Source organism: Camelus ferus, chromosome 3, assembly GCF_009834535.1.
Source record: "Camelus ferus isolate YT-003-E chromosome 3, BCGSAC_Cfer_1.0, whole genome shotgun sequence".
Classification (NCBI taxonomy): domain Eukaryota; kingdom Metazoa; phylum Chordata; class Mammalia; order Artiodactyla; family Camelidae; genus Camelus; species Camelus ferus.
In genome coordinates, this window is record NC_045698.1 from 103,515,281 (window position 1) to 103,528,804 (window position 13,524).

General features: G+C 41.4%; 1 protein-coding gene and 1 long non-coding RNA gene across 3 annotated transcripts in view; one reads left to right on the forward strand and one right to left on the reverse strand.

Annotated features, from left to right (window-relative positions):
• Nucleotides 1–13,524, forward strand: part of STK32A (serine/threonine kinase 32A) — a 112,118-nt gene that overhangs the window by 59,074 nt on the left and 39,520 nt on the right. The window lies entirely within an intron of this gene.
• The window catches only part of LOC116662760, a 30,740-nt gene that overhangs the window by 2,568 nt on the left and 14,648 nt on the right, over nt 1–13,524 (reverse strand). The window lies entirely within an intron of this gene.

Genomic DNA, 13,524 nt, shown 5'->3' on the forward strand with positions numbered 1-13,524 from the left:
CTATATATATATACACCAGGCACTGCTAGGTACTCTCATATATTATCTTATTAAATTCTCAAAACTCAAGGAAGACTCCACATTTCATTATAATATCCCCATTATACAGATGAGAAAACTGAGGCTCAAAGATTTGCCAAGGATTTAAACCCAGGTCTCTCCAATCCTAAAGTCAGAGCTCTGTCTACTAGACTACCCTGTACACGAGATATGTACACGAATTAATGATACACTAGATGAACAATCAGCACGTGTGACTCTGCCACTGTCATTTCTAATCCTTGAAGAATTTGCTGAGTTTTTAAGTTTGATTATGTCTCCTTTCGTAAAAATTTAGCTAGATAAAATATTTACCCACCACTAGTGACATTTTTCTGGAATTTATCAGGACTAGTACAGAGCCGGTGGTTGAAGATTTAGCACCATACTTTATAGATTCTCTGTGCAGGTTTTATGGACCCATTCTTCCCCCCCACACACACACACTTTTGGCCTTGGCGCTATGCACTTCCGTAATTATTATTTAATTTCCTACCTTTGGAAGGGCTTACTTGTATTGGAAATGTCATCTTCAGGCAGTGGATAAATGGAAAGCAGACCAGTTCATCACATATGATCTTGGAAGTAAATTTACACACCTAGTGTTTTGTCAATAACTGGGAATCCCGTTGATAAGAGATTTTTCTCCCATCTTGTCTTTCTGGTCCCCCGAGTTCTTTCGGGGGAGAAACTTTTCATATTTGTAGCCTACGCAGTCCCCTCAAAGTCTTCATGCTCACCCCCATCCTCCCCGACATTGTCAAACCAGTCTGTTTGGGTTGCTGGTGTTGAGCCTGTCAGGAAGAAGGAGTCAGGGACTAGGAGAAGCCAGAATGGCCTGAGGGCACCTTTAAATTTTCCCCTGTTTCTGTTTGAATCTGAGTTCTGAGCTTCATTTTCTCTGTTATCACAAGTCAAGATGCTCTTAGCATTTCTGCCGTGTCTTAGAACCATGCTCCAAGAAGAAGGCAGAAAAACAACAACAACAACAACAAAAAAAACAAAATAGAAAACTGGATACAGTTTTCACCCTCCAGGAACTTAATAATACCAAATGCCATTGTTCCGTCCTTCTCCCCCTTGCTCTTTTTTGCTCCCATCCTGGTTTTGCCACTTCAGTGAGAAACCAAGGATTAAGTGTCTGCTCCTCGCCTTGTACCCACTCACAGTATTCCATAGTGCCCATCTTCAGAGGGCCTCCTCATACTGAAATGTCTCCTCACCATGGCAGGTGAGTGGGAGGCAAATAAACGGTGATGTTACAAATGCTGTGTTAAAATGAGATGGCATCCTCTTAGGATCACAGAACAATCCAGATGTATTTTTACTGCCTGTATGTCCCACCTTGCCTCCCCAAGGGCTATATTTAACAGGCAATCATAGCATCTTGTACCTCTCCTGAGGAGTTGTGATGTTTTGGAGTGTAATTACCTAATGTCTGTGTGCTCTCCTAAGCTGTAAACTCCGTGAATTAGGGCCACGTATGTTTGACTTCTGACTGTATAACCAGTATGAGGCAAAAATCTGAGGGAGTGAACACTGCCTGAATCACATGGATGACTAATTGACTAAAAGCCCAGGTTTACAAACAGCAAAGACAAACTAAAATATAGGGCATTAAAGCCATACATTTTAGACCTACCTTGGTCTTCACATTGGGTAATCATATCATTTATCATCCCAACCAGGGTACTCCTAAGAATGAAAGGAGTTGCTGTTGATAATTATGCTGGGACAAGAAGGCAAAGCTCATAAATGTTTTGGGGAAATCAGGACATACATCAATCTTATTAGGGCTTTTGAAGACAGTAGTGACCAAGCAGGTGCCTTAATTGTGAAAGAGCTCTAATAAGCAGGACTTCCCGCCTTTGGAGTATCAGATATCAGTATGAAGTGATTTCAAACTGAAATGATATCAAATAGCTTAGAAAAACAAGTACAAGGTGAAACAAGCAGTGTCCCTCTGTCTGCAGCGCCTAAAGGATCATCATGGTGGTGGTTTGAGGCTGGGTCTCCTGGGGCAGAGTTAAAGGCACAGAAGAAGAGGTGGAGGCTTCTGAATCTTGTCATGCTCTTCCTAAATCTCTTTCTTCAAAAGAATCTGCAAAATTCACGCTGTATTTGATGGAATCTAAGATAACAAACATTTTTCAGCTACTTAGAAGACTGGCCTGTCAGACACATCCTGAGTTCCAAGGTATTAAAGTATGATTGAAAACAAAAAAGAATCAACTAAGTAGAGTAGATTCCTCAGGCAAGGAAAGACCATCTTCCTAAAAGTGCAGATATAAAATATGTGACTTCCTAATTTCAGTCTGAAAATAACATTTTTGTCTCTGGACACGGTAGAAGGCTCCACATTATCCATGGAGCAGGAGCAGTGATGGTCGGTCATTCCTGAGGGCCTCCTGGGCACCAGGCACTCTGCTCATGAGCACTTGTGGTGAATTATTTCACTTGGTCTGTGCACAACTCCAGGAGGTTGATGGTATGATTGTCCCCTTTTCACATCGGATGAAACTTCGGTTCATCCAAGTAACTCGGCTAACACGCAGGTGAGGCATCACATGAAGGAAATGCAGAGCTCTGGCCAGTCTCCACACTGCTGATGTTCAGCAAGGCTGTGGCCCTGAGGAGGGTGTGGTACCCACTGTCAGGCTGCACAAGGGATAACAACGTACACGGAACCAAGAGACGACAGAAGAGCCTAAAACTAGAAGCTGAATTGAGTGAGAAAGACTAAAGTACTTCAGAAGAGAAGATGGGTCTGGGGTAACAAAACAAAGTGTTTTGAGAGCTCAGAGTGTTTAAAAGGGATTTTAATAACCAAAGCAGGAAGGAGCGTTTAGTCCATGTAAGAGGAACTGTACTCTGAATGAAAGTATTCATTTGTCTCCCTGTGGTTACAAAGAATGGGCTTTGATTTTTAATTTTTTGTTCACATTGACTTTCGTGCCATCAAGGTCTAGCTTAGTTATTTTTTAAACACCGTAAATCCTATTTCTGCCATAAATTTTAAGTGAGACATAAAGGGGGCTTTGTTTTATTTTGTTTGTGAAATTTTTTAATCCACAGACCTGAATTTTTTTGGTAATTTCCTAAATATGTCGACTATTTAGGTTATTTCCCTCAATTTTAGAATCTTTCTTTTCTATAGTTGTGAAAAGACACAGGATTGCACAGTAACCATTCATTCTGCATTGTGTAATTAGACATTTTTCTTATTAGACAAGAAGTCAAACATTTTTCTGTGCGTACAGCTTGAAAATCATCTTTATTTTCTAAATTATGGCCAGTTTCTAGTTCAATGTTCCCCTTTGCTTACATTAAATCAGTGAATGAAGATTTTAAAATAGGGATACAGTGATTATTTGCTTTTATTTTTAAAAAAATAAGGAAAATTAAACACATTACAATTCTTCCTGTGGGACAAGTACTCTGTGCTGATTGCAAGTCTCTCCAGTGAATAATGTGGTGGAAAGTTAATTACTACAGTCCAAAGACAAATTTGTACTCATTCCTCGTCAGATGTTAAAGACTCACTGATGAATTTAAGCTAATGAGATGAATTGTTTGGGACGCTTAAATACTAGAGTCATCTTGGGTCAAAATACCATTTGAGTGGATGTTTGATTGCTTTTCTCTCCTTCTAAGAATTACCCTACTCTAATTTAGCCTTAACTCACTGCTTTCTAAATTCCTACAGGAATAAGAAAAAAATCTAATTAGGCAACTGGTGTAAATAATTGCAGCACAGCAGAGCGAGTTGCAAAAGTTAACCTCCAGCTGATTACAGATATATTGAATTAGGAATAAAAGAAAATGTATGATTGTCAAAAAAAAAAAAAACCAGTAGGACGATATTTTTATTCATCACCTTTGTCTTCTTTGCTATAATCGTAGAAACCAGTAACTGACACCCGGGTCCATCTCAGAGCCTCTGTAAAATACACAAAGGAATTAGTTTTCACACATCCCCTCTTGGACCGAAGTAGCTACTTGCCAGGAGTTTTTATCATTCTTCTAGAAATCAGCATCTTGATGGTGAAGAAAAAAGTAGGGATAATGCTTCTATCATAAGAATCCATTCAAACGCTGTTTCTCATGTACCTGTTTGCCAGACAGTGTCCTCAGTGTTGACCTTCAGTGGTGAAAGGACAGACCACTTCCTTGTCATCCAGAGTTGGTCCTATGATCAGTGGTCCTGATCATACTTCTAATTGTAGCTCCTGGATCACAATATCCTTTATAAAAGGTTGTCTCTCCCTCCTACATTGAAGCCTTGATGGATGAAAAATACTTCTCACTCGTGTTCCAATTCCCAGCACATAGTCTAATCCAGAGTGGTTGCTGAATAAATCAGTGACTGAACCAATGAATGAAGACAGAATATACACATGATCCTTGGGTGGGTGTGGAAGGTACAGAATGCTGTGGATTATGTCTTCAGCATCTTTTGAATTTGTTCCACCCCATTCCTATTGTGTGTCCATGGTGTGGGGCCATGTGCTGCCTTTCCTCCATGCCATATTAATTTTTATGCCATGTAACAAAGCACCAGAGATGGAATGATTTAAAATAACACCTGGTGATTACCTCACAGTTTCTTTAGGTCAGGAGTCTGAGCACATCTTAGCTGGGTTCTCAGAAAGGCTGTAATCAAGGTGCTGGCCATAACTTGGGTTCTGGTGGCTGGACTGGGCAGGGGTCCACTTCCAAGCTGAGTCAGGATGTTGGCAGAATTCATTGCCTTGTGGCTGTAAGACTCACGGCAGCTTCATTCATCAATTTCCTCTATGACTTTAAACATAGGGACCTGAATGTCCCTGTCAAGGAAGAGGTGAGGAGGGTTAACCAAGTGCACAGGGATGGCTCTTTCATACCTGACAGTCTAGGGTGATTCCTGTCAGCGCTGCTAGGATGATGTTCTTCAAAGTATAACGTCTTTCTCTGCTCTTGACCACACACCCACTTCTCCCCAGGAAGGCTGTATGACTGAAATGAACTGTCTAAAGGGCATGTGGCAGTGGGGAGGGATAAACAGCCTTTAGCACATTTACTAATCAAGGCCTTTTTGCAACTCAGTTGTGAACCAGAATTCTTCGTTTCAACCAAAGTCTTCAGTTTGTTACAGGCAGGGACCTCCGAGGCTAAGATGTCACCTTTTCGTCTGATTCATACACACTGCAGCACCTTGGAAGTCCCATCTTATTTTCCTGGGATGATAATTCATAGGAAAAAAATAAGATCTTTCTGCAGCTAATCATTTTAGTCAATGATCATTGCATGACAGAAGAGCTTCTGATGAATGAACTTGCCAACATAGTGACAGCCCAGCGTTCTGAAGTTGTGGGCATGAGCCATCTGGAGAGATGCTTTTCTAGCTGCTGAAGGTGTTTCATTCCTCTCTGTTCACTGGGTAGTTTATACCACGGGTACATACCTATCTCATTTTCTTAATGACTTAAGACTAGGTATCACTTCTTATATATATGCCAAGAACTAGGCACTGTGCTAGTAAACGTTACCCACACGCTGCCTAACCTGACAGTCTGTGATACTATGACAGGCTTAACTAACTTTCCCAGTACCACACAGTTGAGTATAAAGGCCAGATGCAAAAGTAGGATTCAAAGATCTTCCTCTTAATATAGGCAGTCTGAGTTTCATTCTTCTGAAAATAATAGACTTCTTCAAGTTCAGATGAGCTATTCAGTGCTGTTTACCCAAGAGCAACAAACATTAGTTTAGATATATATTTTTAGTTGGTATGTGTTATGGGTTCAATTTTATGTCCCCTTCAAAAAATATGTTGAAGTTCTAATCGCCAGTATCTCAGAATGTGACCTTATTAGGAAATGGGGTCTTTACAGAGGTACTCAAGTAAAAATGAGTTCATTAGAGTGGGTCCTAATCCAATGTAGCTGACGTTCTTACCAAAAGAGGACATGTGGACACAGAGAGAGACATTCACAGTAGGATGATGATGTGAAGAGACACAGAGATAACTCCGTGTGAAGACAGAGGACTGCAGTGATGTGTCTATAAGCCAAGGAAGGCTGAATATTGCCAGGAAACCAACACTAGCAAGGAAGAAGAGAGGAAGGAGCCTCACCTACAGGTTTCTAAAGGAGCAAGGCTCTGATAACACCTTGATTTCGGACCTGTAGCCTCCAGAAACGTGAAACAATACATTTCTGGTTTTTAATTATTAATTACTTTTAAATTATTTATTTATTTATCAGGGGGAGATAATTAGGTTTATTTAGTCATTTATTTTTAGTGGAAATACTGGGGATTGAACCTAGGACCTCATGCATGATAAACATGTGCTCTACCACTGAGCTCTACCCTCCCCCACCGATTTCTGTTTTGTTTTTTTTTTTTAAGTCACTTGGTTTGTGGTACTTTGTTGTAGCAGCCCTAGCAAACTAATACAGTGTGCTTTTACAATTTTCTTCAGTGCTAAAATTTCATTCTTTGCATCTCTAACACGTGCTCCTCAGAGCAGCTCTGCCTTCACTCCTGACACGCTGCTTCAAACACATTATGGGATGGGAGACCAGATAACAAACTTGTTAGAATTGTTTATTAAATTATGCTGAAAAAGTCAAATCTGTTAGCCTTAGTATATGGTAACCTATTCTCCATTGCCTAGAGTGTCTCTGCTTACTTTCATATTTCAGATTTGGTGAGACAGTTCAGATAGCTGTGGCTTTTTAATAACGTGTCATTGGTCCAAAGTGTTTTGTTTTGCCCTTGAATATCTCTAACAGAAGTTAAACCTTTTCCAGTTTATCAAAGCAGCATGTCCATTATGAGAAACTTAACAGTCCAAACATAATTGTAGATTGATTATCTGATTACTTGCATTGTCCCTGCTCCACGTGCTGCTGGCTTTGTTCCTTTCAGTGTATTGATAATATTTTCTGTTTATTGCAGTGGGGTAATAGATTTTGGCTTCAGGCTGCCATTTTCTGTGGCATGGATACAAAACGCCCTTTCCTTTTGTTTTGGTAAATCTTCCCTTCAGTAGATCACAAGCCCTTGCAAATATTCTCCAACTCCCACGGCAGAAGGGCCACTTGAGCCTCCAAAACAAAACGGCAGCGTAGTAATGAGGGTATTAGGTTGATGTGTTCTATTCAGCACCTGCTCCCAAGCTACAGAATAATGAATGAGCATGAATTACACATTGTGAAAACAGGAGACTCTGCCTTCTCTGTATTGTGCGTCAGGCAGTCTCGAAAGGGGCTTTGAAATTGTGCTGCTCACACGAGGGCACCCATTTGTGAAAAGCCAGGTGAAAAAGGCAAAGAGCTGCTCATCTGCAGGTTAACATTTAACTAGTCTGTGCTGAGCTTTTAATAATTTCTATATGGTAAAGAGTTTCGTTAATATGCAACTGGTGACTTAGTCCAAATTCAGTTTTGCTTTGCCTAACATACATCTTAGTACAAAGCTGAAGGGTCATTCTTTCAGGTTTAGTCATTGAACATAGTATTATTTATATGTATACATACTTATCATCTAATACAACCATTCAGAAAAAAACAATATTCTCATTAGAAAGCAGAGTGCCACACAGTAGAGAGGATGCGGGGCTTTGGACTAGTCAGCTCAGGGCTCAGTGTGGGGCTTTGTCCACTTGCTAGCTGCAGGACTTTAGGCAAATTAGACTCTGAGATTTCTTTCTTTAACGTTAAAATCAATTTAATAGTGTCCTATATAATCAAGCAGGAAAAATACGAAAAGCGCCTATTATAGTGCTTGGGAAATCAGAGATGGCTAAGAAAAAGCAGCCATACTGTTGTCTTCCTGACAGTTGCAGAACAACTATGGGCTGTTATAAGACCATGGGATGTTTGGAGTGAAGGTTCACTCAGCGGTCAAGTCCTACCTCCACCCAAAGGCAGAATTTCTTCCACAACCTCCCCAATAAGGAATTGTCTTCCTAGCTTTTAAATAGTTCAGGGATGGGACACTCACTACCATGCAAGGTAGACGATTTCATTTTCAGACATGCCGAATTATTAGAAAGTTCTTCCTTCCGCTGACTCCTGATTAGCTTTGTGGTTCCACTGCTGCCCACTGATGGGTGCTGGACTAAGCAAGACCTCAGGTCAGATGGGGCTTCTGTTAGTCATCACCCACTGGTAGTCTGACTGGTAATTTATCAGTAGCCTCCAGGGTTCTTACTGGTCAGTGCCCTGTTCTGATTAATCAGTGTTTGTGCCCTGTTAAATATTTTGAATATCACTCTGGTGTCAGGTAAACAAGAATTGGAGACCAGACTCTTCTCATGATAATGGGTGACAGTGGGATACCTATCTTAGCTCTCTGTGCCTCAGTGATCTCATCTGTGAAACAGGGATAATCACTGTACCTACTTCATTGGGTTTTTGAGGATAATATGGAATAAAGTATGTAAAGCACTAATCCTGGTTTCTCACACGTTCCATTAAATGAAATCTATCATCGTTAATACCTCGCAAAGGTTCAGTGGTAGTTGAAAACAACTGTTCATCATTTACTCTTCTCAGTTTAACATCAGTTTCTCACCAACTAGCCCTTCCTGCACTGGACACTTCCTAATGATTTGTTCAGTATTTTCTGAAAGTTAGTTGAACAAATATTATGTGCCAGATACTAAAGTTTTTATATGCAACACCTTACTAAATCTTCACAACAGCTCTAAAAAGGTGTTACTTTTATGGTCCTCAATTTATAGATTCAGGGGGTCGAGTCACTGGACTGAGTCAGAGGGGGCCTCAAAAGAAAACCTAACTCACATGTGATGACAAAATAAAGGGCATTTATTATTTTATGACACTTGAAAGTCCAGATGTATGCCAGACCTGCAGGCTGTCTTGATTCAACACCTCAGCCCACGAATCTATGCTAACTCCTTTAAATCCAGTATATCACGATACTCCTGGAGAGCAAGGAAGCTTCTTCCCCAGTCCATAACATAACTCTTCTTCCTATTAAATTGGATTATCAGCCCATCCTAGAACCAGTAACTGGGACAGTGGAGTGGCATAACTCTTAGTAAGTTAGGCGTGAGTCACAGAACCCTCCCTTTAAGTCAAGGGTGGGATAGATTTTCCAAAAACAAAGGGATTACAGTGGAGGGGTGTGTGTGGGTGTGTGTGAGTGTGTGTGTGTGGCAGAGAGGTTAAACACCCAAATAAAAATTGAAATAATCAAAGAATAAAGAATGCATGTTCAGAGGCAACCACAATGTACATTATACAAGGTTATAATTTGCCTGATGTCCCAGAACTAGTAAATTCTCTGCTGAGATTTAAAACTGGGCCATCTGACTCCAAAGCCCACTCTCTTTACATCTAGGACCTACTGCTTTTCAACTAAACCTAGTAACGCCTGGGGTTAGATAGGACCATTTGTGGTTGAGACTATTAGCAACTTTGTTCTATACAAACATGTGCGCGCGCACACACACACTCACACACTACATGATACAATACATTTTAGCATACACAAGGTCCATATACTGGTATAGCCATCTAGTATCTAGCCAATACTAGAATTTCCTGTGTTTCAGCATATTGGTTGATGAAGGGTTGCTGCCAGAGCCTTCTTGCTACCCAATCCCTTTCCTGTCCCCCTACCCCCTCCTCCTGTCCTCTACTCTCCCACCCACCCACTAAGTCCCTCGATCCAGAGCTAAAGTGCTAACTCCCTGGCCCAAAAGAGGTCTCTCAAGGTCCTGTTCCTGTGTCTCCACCAGCGTCCATTCTAATTAGCTGATGACTGTGCTGTTCTGGTTATTAAATATTTTGAATATCACTTCTGCCTGCCCATAAGTATATACATATACTTGTAGAGGATATTGTATATGCCCGTAATGCTTAAATAAAATACAGTAAACCATACCATATGTATAGCTAACTCTTACTAGTAAGCGCTATCATTGATTGACTGGTTAGGTACACCAGGCACCATTCTAAGTACTTTACAAGTATTACTATATTTACTCTTCACAGCAACTCTAGGAGGTAAGTACTACTACAATCATCCCCACCTGACAAATGAGGAAAATGGGGCACAGGGAGATTTAGTAAGGGTCAAAAAAGACCAGCCTGGAGTACAGTCATGTTGGTGTCAGCGTCTCTACCCTTTACTGAGTTCTCATACTGCCTAACCATAGGAGATGCTGAAATTCGCCTTGCCTTCTTCCTTGGTATTAGAACCTCAATTTGATAGCAGTGTGCTCAGTCCAGGTTAGGGGATGACTGGCCTACATTGGTCATGATGTTCCCTCTTCACACATTCTTTAAAGTGGGGCATGAGCCAGTATGGCCAATGAGAACTAAAGGGGATTCTACTGTATGGGCCTTCAGAAAAGCTTTTGATCTCCTAATAAGACTATAAACCCATTTGTTGCTGCCCTTCTCAGCTTCTTCTTGCCCTAAAGGGACATGTGATGTCTGGAGCTGAAGCAACCATTCTGAGACCATGAGACAACAAGTCAAATTACTAAGTTGGCAGAGTGGAAAGACAGAATGAGGCTGGGTCTCTGATGATAGTGTGGAACTAATTCATGGACCCTGGACTTCCCTCAGGCTATTTATGAGAAAGACATAACATTTGCTAATACCCAGCTGCCAAAGACCATCAAGATCACACTTGCTGTTCAACAAAGTTGGGTTTGTTGGCATTTGTTCCAAAAGGAAGACTGCATACATGGGGAACTGTGGGGCACCTCAGAAGAGAGTATTAGGAATGACTTGAATAGGATTGAGGCTGTAATAGGTGATTTGGAGAAGGTTTGAGGAAGCAGCATTTTCCCCATATTTAGGTGCAATCACAAAGAGGGGCAGTTCTATGACTGGTCATCTTAGTAGTTTTTTATCTAGGAGGCAGGAGGAATGGAGTAGGCAAAGCTGTCACCAGCAGAGACACAACAGTCACTCCTGGTGGCCAGGGTAGGGGATGTATGGTCGGTATGGGGTATGCACAGTGCTCTTGCTTTTGGGCTCAAACATGGTTCCATGATCCATGGCTGTTTTTCCCTTCAATCACAGTCACAGGGTGACCTTGTCCAATGCCAATGTTCAACAAAGCCTGGCTCTTTGCAGCAGCTGACAGCTGTCTGGGGCTCCCCTGTGTGTTCTCACACTCTTCACTTAAGCCAGTGGAAGTCAGGGTTTCTGTCACCGCTAACTAATACACTAATTAACACAAGCCTGAACTAACCATCCCACACTGCAGTGTTGCTCATCTGAGCCATTTACATTCCTTCTCAAGCCCTCTTTGGCTGCAGCATCTGCCAAGGGTTTTCCTACAGGGTTCTGGTCCCTGACATCTGGTCTCCCCTGTTTGGCCCCCTTCCTCTGTTTACCCTTATGACCACATACTCATCTACCCGCAGCCCATCACTATGTCTCCCTTGCTGGCTCAAGAACCAGGGTCTGGATTCACATAGCCCATGCTCAAAAGCCAGGGACCACTGTCCAGGAGCTACATGACTTAGAAAGCTGCCCAGTCTCTCTAGAGCTCAGTTCCATTGTTTGGAAATCTGGTAGTACTAGTACATATTTCCAAGGGTTTTTTTTTGGGGGGGGGGCAGTGAGAAGGGAGAAATTATATGAAATAATACTTGTAAAACATTTAGCATGGTTTCTGACACATGAAACAGAATCAGTGTTGCCACTTTATTTTATGTTTTTACCACTTATAAGATAGTAAAGCAAACCACCTTAGGGAATGCACTAGTTAGTTTTATTTTGTGACTTTTTGTGGGGCGGGGCCAGGCACAGTGCCTGAATACATTCTCCCACTTTCCAAAAGCTAATGAGTTCACAGTTGGTTCTGGAAAGATCAGAAGTTCTTTCAGATTTATTTTTTATTCTCTTGGTGCCTTAGACTGTTCATTTGTTTCAAGTGGCAAGTTTATTATTCCTACTGCTAGAGAGGATACCTTCAGGTCTGGGGGTCTTGGGATGAAATCAAACCAATTACTTTCCACCTCTAACTGGCGACCACCCCTTTCCTTAAGTTTCATCAACGAAAACAAAACAGAACAAACAAGACCCTTTCCTGACTTTATCTGTTACCATCAACAGATCACAACTGGTCTTGTTCTAGTTCCTCTTACTCTGTGGACTCTTTTCCCTCCTCTAACTAGTACATCTCCTTACTTAAAACTTTCAAGGGGTTGAGTGGAAGGCCCAGGAGACCCGAGTTCAGGCTCGTCTCTGAGTGATTTGGTTCGGGTCTGGAATGCTCTGTGTTCCTGCCTCCCTGGGTGCAGAATGCATTAATGTGACCTAGGATTCCAGCTGGGTGAATCCAAATTAAAGAAAACAGTGGTAATGAATGAGCATGGATAAACTATGAGACAGGAAGCCTTTTTATCCAAATATTCTGCCTCCAAAAGACTACAAAATGGCTAAAAATCCCAAGTTTCTAGGATGGTGGTATATAGCCATACTTCTCAAACTGGAGTGTCTGCTGGGGATTCACCTTCCTAGAACAACAGATTTATCCACAACAGATTTATCCACAGGAAGAAAGGTGGAATTTTACTTTTCTATGAAAAGAGACATGGATATATTATAGAGTAGGGCGTAAGATCTACACAATTTTCAAATATACAATAGAAACTATGAAAAAATTAAACTTGCTGCAGATCAATTTCAACCATACCCGAGGCCCCTGGGTATATGAGGACATACTCTCTCCTTAGAGGAAGTAAGAGATGAGCATTAGAGATATTAACTAAGATTGCACCTCGCAGTCTTTGCTTGTAATCCTGGCTCTGTCTGTTACTTGTCATCTTGGACCATCTCTGAGCTCCCCCTTCTTCCTCTGTAAAAATGGGTGTAATATCTAAGTTACAGAGCTGCTGTGAGCGATAAGAGAGATGCTGTCTCTGTAGTGCCTGTCACGTGCCTGCCACAGCATGGACAAAAAATGGCAGTTATAACCATTCTCATGACTCATGGGAAGGACAGCAGTTTGAAAGCATTTTTACAGACTCTCCTCAACCAACTCTTCCTGTGGCTTTGAAAGCACTGCTGATCAGTCTTTTCCCCCGAACATGGAGGTCTTCCTTATCCACACAAGCTAAAAGCCCTTGGTCCCTTTACTTCATTTCCTTGTAATGGCTTCTGTAACTAAGACTCCCTCGAACACACTGTGGGAAATGCAGGAGTTGAACAAAGACAACAAAAAAGAAGTGGCCAGAAAGTTGCTAAGAGTAGATCTTAAACGTTCTCATCACAAGAAAAAAAAATCTGTAACTACGTGCAGTGATGGACACTAACGAGAGTTACTCTGGTGATCACATCACAATATACACACACATAACAATACACAATCCTGAATCATGGTGTTATACACCTGAAACTAGGTCAGTTACAGCTCAGGTTTAAAACAAAACAAAGAAAAAGCAGCAGCATCCAGTTGGCAGAAAAGTTGGAGGATGTTACCTGCTCCTCAGCCCTGGCAGCTTTT